Source organism: Dendrobium catenatum, unplaced genomic scaffold, assembly GCF_001605985.2.
Source record: "Dendrobium catenatum unplaced genomic scaffold, ASM160598v2 fragScaff_scaffold_1203, whole genome shotgun sequence".
In the NCBI taxonomy this organism is placed as follows: domain Eukaryota; kingdom Viridiplantae; phylum Streptophyta; class Magnoliopsida; order Asparagales; family Orchidaceae; genus Dendrobium; species Dendrobium catenatum.
This window is the reverse complement of record NW_021319665.1, coordinates 333,599-342,874: the sequence shown is the minus strand read 5'-3', so window position 1 is coordinate 342,874 and position 9,276 is coordinate 333,599.

The window sequence follows — 9,276 nt, the reverse complement described above, 5'->3', positions numbered from 1 at the left end:
TTTTTTTTCGATTATATTGAAACACGTTTTCCTCTATCAAATATTTTTATTTGGGACAAATAAAAATATATGTAATGCAAAATTTTATAAGTAAGATAATTTTTAAAAAGGAGGAAAATTATAAAATATTTAATGTTTTTTTTAAATAGAACAATATCTTATATTTTAATCATTTTCTTTATAAAATGCAAAAAGAATAAAAGTTTTTAAAGAAAATTTAAGATAAATCTATTTTTATTACAAAATAACAACAATAATTTGCATCTTATAAGTAAATATTCTGAAGAAATATTTATTAAATATATATTCATCAACCATTATAGGAATCCTTAATTGGCTGTAGCTAAGTGGATGGTATCTCGACATTCCAGATGGGGTGACACTGGGGAAATTATTGGGTCAGGTCATCGGATGTGTTCGGAGCCCAATGAAATGCGTCACATCACCTTCTATTCGGTACTGAGCTCGATACTGAGCAGTACCTAGCTCGATACTGCTCAAAACCGAGCTCAGTACTGCTCGGTACTCAATACTTCATAGTACCAAGCTCAGTACTGCTCAGTACTGTGAATACCGAACGTAAGCTGTGTCCGATGACCTGACCCAATAATTTCATGTGACACTAACAAGCATTCAAAAAAATATTAATTTTCAATGGATTAAAAATTCAATTAGAAATACATTTAACTTATAAAAGAATTAATTAAAATAAATTATTTTAGACAAATTAAATAATTTCATATAAATTATTTTAATTAATTTTATTTATATACTTTTAAGATTAAATTTTATTATTTTAACTTTATATATATTTATATATAACATGACGAACTTAATTGTTTTTATTAAACTCATTTAAAATTAATTATGTATAAAATAAATTTATTTTTTAATTAATTTTTTATTAATACAAAAAAAAAAAAATACTGCTCCGCGCGCCTCTGCCTAGGCCTAAATTTTATTTCCCATAACGATCTGGCTCCCTGATCCCGCGATTCGTCTTCTCTGCTTCGCTCTTCTCTTTAAAGATTTCCTTCTTCAACTTAAATCCATCACGATTACCTGCTCTGCCTCCGCCTACAGCACTAATTTTTATCCTGTTTCTTGCTCGATAGCCTCGAGCCCTCGACCCGCCCTGGAAGGAAAGATTCATCTTGATTTTGCAAATCTTTGAATCTCCGATGAACACAAGCCCCTTCTTCATCTCAAGGTAATCAAGCCAATCTTTGAATCTCTGTGCTTCTTTGAAATTTACATCGAATTTTATGTTTTATTGCATGAATTTTTTCATGATACATCAAGACTGAGTGAAGTTTAGACTTGATTCTTTTCATGAATCTGAGCTCGGTTCCATGTGCTGCATTTCTAGAATCTCATCTTATTAATAATCCAACTGCTTCATTACCCTCAAATAACCTATAATAACGGTTTGAAATTATGTCTCTCGGTTGGTATTACTAATATTTGGATTGGGATTGATGTCACTTCAAGTATTCATTGCCTCATGAATCTAACAGATATAATTTGCAATTTGGATCTTTGTTTATCTTATTAGAGAAATTAATCAAATGTTAGTTTTTCTTAATTTTACTATTTCTCATGTTATAGAGAAGGTAATGCTTGTGCTAATTGATTAGCCAATTTAGATTGTAATTTGAATTGCCTCACTGATTTTACTGATTTCAATTTATCTAATTTACTGAAAGGCATGATTAAGTTGGACAAAATGGGGTTAGCTTATGTCAAAATTTAATATTTTTGGTTCCTTGGGCCTTTTGGCTTTTTGTCTTCTTGGTTCCGGCTGGTTGGTTGATTTTCCCGAGGCTTTTATTTCTGATAATTGGTTTTTAAAGGTTGGGTTGCTTTGTGATTTGTTTAGTTTTTTAATCATCCCGCGGTTTGGTTTCTCAAGGGGTATCAATTTTTCTTATCCTTGTCATCATCATTTCAATAATACCTAGTGTGTTGTTGTGATGGGCATGAGCTGTAATTGAAATTTTTGGTTTCCTAATGTTAACCCTATTTGTTGCTCTTCTTCTCCTGGGGGTGAGTTTAGTTTCAAAGGGCTCTGCCTTTGCCTACTTCTATTTGGTAGGGGTGGTTGGCTGGCTTTATTGTTGGGCAGGGTGTATTGGCCTTCTGGTGGAATTTGGTGTTCTTGTTAGCTGCTATTTCAGGGCCTTACTTAACTTCTAGTTTTTTAGTTGGGGTTGGGAGTGGCCTGGTGTTGTCATTATGGTTATGTTGCCCTATTTCCTATTTTTCTTTTATATTACTCTATTTGGGTTTAGAATTGAGCGGCATTGGGGTTTACTTCATGATGTCTGCTTTGGTAATTTCTTATTGAGCTCAACTGGTCTGCCTCATTCCTTTCTTCTGGGTTGTTGTTCTTGTTTATGGCCCTTATCGACGTGGTTCATGGGTTGGTGCTAGCTTTGGTTATATTGATGCCTTATTTTTCACTTCATATGTGGTAATTTTATGTTGCATCCACTTTGTCCCTGCAATTTGGGTGATGGCTCTAGCGGTATGAGTTTATGTTGCTCTGCAAACCCTCTGGGTGTTTTTTTGAGGTTTGGTAGAGTCATTGGGTTGGCTTTGTTGTTGGACAGGGTGCTTTGGACCTCTGGGTGGTATTTGGTGTTCTTTTTAGTAGCTTTTTTTCTCTTATGGTTTGTTCTGCTAGTTTGCTAGTTGGGGTTGGAAGTGCCCGGGTGTTACCACTTTAGTTGTGTTGCATTATATCTTATATTTCTTTTCTATTAATATCTATGGGTTTAGAATCGAGTGGCACTGGGGTTTTTATCATGATGTCTGCTATGGTTTTATCTTCGTGAGCTCATCTAGCCTGCCTCACCTCTGCTTTCTAGGATTGTTGTTTTGGTTTTTGGCCTATAAGGCCTTAGCCCATTGGAGCTAGACTTAGTTTTTGATCTTTTGCTATGGTTGGCCTTCCTATTTCTGTTTGATGGGGGACCTCTATTTTGCTATGATGGACTAATTTTATTACTCTCTTAATTGCTTTTTTGTCTTGTTTATCATCCAAAAATTTTGTTTGGCACCATTATTTTGATTGTGCTGAAAGTAATATCTGGAAGGTTTGCTACAACTGTCGTTGTCTACTCTTTGGTAATCATTTTATATGATTTTTGTTGTTTTCAGTATTAATTATGAAAAATACATGACTACTCTTAATATCATTATGTCCCTTCATGATGTTCAATTGCATAAATATTTATTGTTTTGTAGGTTGTTTTATTTGATTTGTTTTTTTACTTTTAATTTTATTTTTTTCTATTACTTTTAATTGTTAATTTCAATGTCCTTATAGGCCTATTTTTTTAATAGTTTTGGAGACTTGTTCTCATTTTGTGCGGGGCCCATTTTTGGTTGGAAACGCTGAGTTGAATGGATACAATTCTTCCCTTTCGTTTTGGGTTTTTAGATTGTTATTAATTTCCTTATAATCGTGCTTGGTGGGGATATACGACTCAAAAGGTTCTTCTTTTATTTTTCTTGTAGCTCTTCCGAGTAGTAGTGAGCTTAAGGTTCCATTAAGGACCTTGTACTCCTTTTTTTTCTTTTAATGTGTAGGCTTGTTGGTCGGTATCAACAAAAAAAAAAACCTAAGAAATTTAAGGCCATCAAAATCCGACTAGGGTTTGAAATTAATTTCTAAAATAAATGTATCTACACTTTAGAAATTATGTTTTAGGTGATCTAAACCATGAATTAGATTAAAATTAGTGTTTATCTAACCCTTATACCTAAGCTAACAAACCACATCAAATCAAACTCTAATGACATATGAATTTGCATTTAAAAAAAAAATTAATTATAGTCCTAATCTCATTTGCTTGCATTTAAAATGTGGGGTTATGTATCAGATGCTGATTACTAACCATTTTCTTTCATTTGTGCAGATGGATCTACATATTATTTCCTTCACCGTCCAGTTGGGACGTGGTGCTAGTATCCAGTTAGGAGATATTGTGATCAATACTAGCAATATTGGAGCAACCATTCAATTTGGTGGGCTACAATTCCATGGATCTATTGAAATGACTACTGTTGCCCTTGTGTACGACATGGAATCTGAAGGGCCTATCAGGAGGCCCCACTTTGGTGAAACCTCCGCTCGTCTGCGCATCTACCAAACTCATGATCTATTGTTGTTGAAAATCCTTATATAAGGATTTATATAATTGAATGGTTGTCACAATCAAAATCCCTGGCTATGAAAAGGGTTATAGTCATACGAAGAATTTTTATGGTACCTATTAGTGCTACTATTCTTTCAATCGGGTTACCTGCACTTGGGAACCACGATGTTGAAGCCTCATTATCTAGAAGAAGGCTTATAGGAAGGCAAAAGAAAAGAAAGAACGCTAAGCCCTTAGCTCAGCAACTAGTACCTTTCCATACCTCAAACTTACCAACACAAGAACCAGAACCAACAATCCCTACCATGAATGGGTTCGTGGGCTTGAAATGAGTGAAGAGGAATAGCTCAATTAGGGAGCTAAAGAAGTCTTTATAGGACCAGTAGTGTGAAGTCCCAGTCCCTTCAAAGAAATAGAACATGAAACCTATTGCGAATCTGAGATTATGGATTAGACTTTTGATGATAGCAAACATTCATGTTTTTCTACGGCTGTCTTGCTTACTAACTTTTCAGGTCCACGTGATCGAATGCAACTCAAGCCAGCTCAAGATTGGGTAAATTTAGGTTTAGTCAAGTCAGTAATTTTTCCTTTATTGAGTCAATTGTAATAGTGGTTCCTGATGCTAAGTAACCTTGCACACACACACTTAAAGGATTTTCTGTGTTTTTATATTTTGAGTACATCGACCTGGACGATGTTCATATCGGCCAAGACAATCCGACTAAAAATAGAAAACCTAATTAGGACATCCTGGTTAAGCAGCCGTCATTAAGCACATCGTCATGGACGATAGGCTCAAACCAGAAAGAATCAGCCGCCATGATCAATTTAGGTATTTTTTATTTTAGGACATCGGCCATGACAATCTCTAGATTGGCCTGACGATGCAGCACAATTATGACTAAATTAATATTGTAATTATGGAAAGAAATTAAGGCTGATTGATATGATCACATCAGCCGGGCCGATCGTAGGATCGGCCGGGACGATGTCCTGGATGATTAACATCTGTCAGTCTCTATTTCGGGCGATGTTTAGGATGATTGTACTCGGATCGGCTCATATCGGCCAAGACAATCCGACTAAAAATAGAAACTCTAATTAGAGCATCCTGGTTAAGCATCCATCATTAAGCACATCATCCTGAATGATACTTGTATCGGCCAAGACGATAGGCTCAAATCAGAAAGAATCAGCCGCCATAATCAATTTAGGTATTCTTTATTTTAGGACATTGGCTATGACGATCTCTAGATCGGCCTAGACGATGCAGCACAATTATGCCTAAATTAATATGGTAATTATAGAAAGCAATTAAGGCTGATTTATACGATTACATCAGTCGGGCCGATCGCAGGATCGACCGGGATGATGTCCTGGATGATTAACATCGGCCAGACTATATTCCGGGCGATGTTTAGGATGATTGTACTAGGATTTGAACTAATAGGCCAGGACGATATTGTATCAGCCTGGATGATGTAACCAATTTTCTTCTGATTGTCCCAAATCGTCCAGACTGATTGAGCTTATTTTGTACTGATCGACCAGAACGATATTCTTATCATCCTGGATGATAATGTCGGTTCTTAAAATTCTATTTAAAGGACCAGAATTTTCTCATGCAAAGTGACCTTTAGCTGCTATCTTGACCTAAGAGAGCCAAGAGGAGAGGGGGAGAGAGGGAGGAACTTGTGAGGGGGAGTTTATAAGAGGGATTCACAAGGGTTGCTCTAAGCAAGGTTCCAAGGAGTCTTCTCAAGTCTTCATCCTTCATCCTTAGGGGCTCAAGGAAGGTAAGCTTCAGCAATTGGTCGAGGTTCTCTGCCTGCTTCAGGACGAAGCAAAAGGAGTTGGGTTCTTTTCTTGCTTCGGGAGGAAGCAAAAGGAGTTGGGTTCTCTGCCTCGTCGGGGTTGACGGAAAGGAGTTTTTGAGAGGACTTCTCCGCCTTGCTGTGGGAGCAAAAGGAGAGTCACTTTTGTAGTGCAATACTCGGAGGGCGCCTCTAGGAAGTGGACGTAGGTCGAGTTGACCGAACCACTATAAATCCGGTGTGATCTTTCTTTATTTTGATTTTCGCATTTATTTTTCTGCGCTTTGATTTCTGTGGTAATTTAAGTTTATGATTGTGCTTTGATTGTAAGAAGATTTTTTAAAATACAAATTCACCCCCCTCTTGGTTAGCCTCGTGCTAAGTTCTTAAGGGCTTAACATACCTAACGAATTTTCAAGTGATATCAGAGCAGGATTCATAAAAATAAAGTTTGAAAACTTTTTGAATTTTATACATGGCTAACGACCGTAGTCGTAATGCAACGGAAAGATATTCTATAACACAATCACCTTTGTTTGATAATCTTACTTTTGATTTTTGGAAAACTAACATGTCTACTTTTTTACAATCGATTGACTATCGTATGTGGATGCTTATTAAAGAAGGATATTTTCCACCTTCTCGTAAACTTAATGGAATTAAAACTGAAGTACCTTTTATTGAATGGACTTTTGATGAAAGAGATTTAGCACAACTTAATGCAAAGTATTTGAACTATTTTTTCTGTGCTTTAAAATCTGAAGATTACATGCATGTTTTTACTTGCTCTGCTGGAAAAAAAATTTGGGATAAATTGTGTATCACCTATGAAGGCACTAATGAAGTTAAGCAATCTCGTTTGAATATTTTATTGCATGATTACTAACTTTTTCGTATTAAATCTAATGAAACGATTTCTGAAATGTATACAACATTTACTCAGATTATTACTTCATTGCATGCGTTAGAAAGAGAACTTACTAACTATGAAAAAGTGAACAAAATTTTAAGATGCTTGCCTTCCTCTTTTGATGCTAAAATCACTGTAATTACTGAATCCAAAGATTTAAATGCCTATTCGATCGATAACTTACTTCATTCACTCATTGCTTACGAGCAAGGGGTGAACCAAAGAAATCTTGATGCAAGTGAGAGAAAGAAGGAGAAAACGGTGGCATTTAAGGCGAACGATTCGGACACTGACTCATCCGGGTCTGAAAGAGATAATGTTGCCTTCATCACTAGGCAATCCAAAAATTTTCTAAGGAAGGGTCATAAGCATCATCAAAATTGGAGAAAATGTAAGGATAATAAAATTTTTAAAGGTTCTTCTGTTGTTGTTTGTTTTGAATGCAGGAAGCCTGGACATATCAGAACTGATTGTCCTACACTTCAGGATCACTCAAGCAAAGAAAAGAATGAGGAGAAACCTAAGTTCAGAAAGGATAAGAAGCGAGCCCAAAAAGCTTTCTAGGCGAAGTCTGCATCTGACTCATCTAAGACTGAACCTGAAGAGAAGATAAAAAACTTGTGCTTAATGGTTGAGGATTTTGAACAATCTAACCAAGAAGAGGTATACCAATCAACCTATAACCAATTGCTTGAAATATATGAAAAAATTCATGCATCATATAGAAAACTCACGCTAGTTTGAAATTGGAGTTTTTGAACTTACAAAAAGATCATGAAATTTTGAGTAAAGTTCACTTTCAAATTGATAGTAATCACATGTCTCTACTTGATGAATTTGATGATTTAAATAAAAAGTATTCTAAATTAATATTTGAGCATGATTATTTGAAAGCTTCCTACACCTCGCTTGAATCTGATTTTAAAGCTTCTACTAAAAAATATGAGCATAAAAAACACTATTTGGAGATTGATTTAGAAAATGCTCACTTGAGATTTAAAGGAAAATTGAACACACTTGAGAGAAATTGGAATACATCAATACCTGATTTAAAGCCAAAAACTAGGAAGAGGCATTATAACCTGAACCGTTTAAGAAATCCTTTTCCTGAAGTTAGATACTTTTCATGCGGCATGTTAGGACACATAGTACATACTTGCACCATTCACCGTAGTACATATTGAGTGTGGAGACCGAAATTACATAATTCACTGCATAACACTAATGCACCATATTATTCTTTTTATAAGAAGGAAACCAAACCTGTTTAGGTTCCTAAATCTGACATTTGATGATTGTACAGGTGTGCTCTTACTAAAGATCTCGTGAGAGCATATGATACTTGGACAAAGGCTCGCGGTTCATAAATTGCTTAAACTTACTGCTAAATGAAATTTTGAATTGCATGATTACTACTATATTGTGTGTTATTATTTTCTACCTTAGTTTTTGTGTTAGCTTTTCATATTTTCTATTATAGTTGTTTTTACTTTGGTTTCTTTTTGCTTTATGATATTTTCTTCTTGTTTTTATTTTTTGAAGATTTATAGTCAATGTTTTAACATCTTTAAATCAGTTAAAGGGAGAAACACCGTTGATGGTTTCCCTCCCTCTAACCTCTTTTAGTGGTATAATTTTCTTTTCTAAAAAAAAAGTCTATCTCAAATTAACAACTGATTTTTGAAATTAAGATCTTTTTTATCTTACTATAATAATCTACCTTATATTTATAATATTCAAAGTTTTTATATATCTTTCAAGTTAATTAAAATCTTGTCATTACATTTATCATATAATTACTAAAGTTTGCTTTGTGGTTTATTCTTCCTTATATTAGAGAGTGAGTTTCTCTTCTCTAATATCTGGAAGATCTACTCACAACTAAAAATATTTTAAGAGTTTTTGAAAGGGATCTAGCTTGCAAGAACAAAAAATAAAAAGGTCAAAGACGCCAAAAACAAAAATATACGCAATGACGTCAAATTGAAAAATATACACAAAAGTGTATCAAAAATCAAAAGATGCAAAGAGCACCATTCAAATTGACAAGAGGCATAAAATGAGACCACAAAAGACAAGCTTAGCCTTCTTTTCAAACTTTTAAAAAATTTTAGAAGAATTTATGGGTTACTTGATATTTTCAAAGGCTTGATTTCAAATTTTATGATTGAGACAAATTGCTTTGGTATATTATTCTATAAGATATTTTCTTTGTAGCAAATTTTGAACGTATCTTTTTTCACCCAATTAGTTTGTTCTGAGTTAGGTCTTTTATTTTCAAAAGACGATTTTGCCCTGAAAGAAGTCCGATCTAGGGTTAACAGGATCGGATATTCTATCATTTTTAGATTTTGACTTTGTTAACTCATTGATCTTACAAATCTTT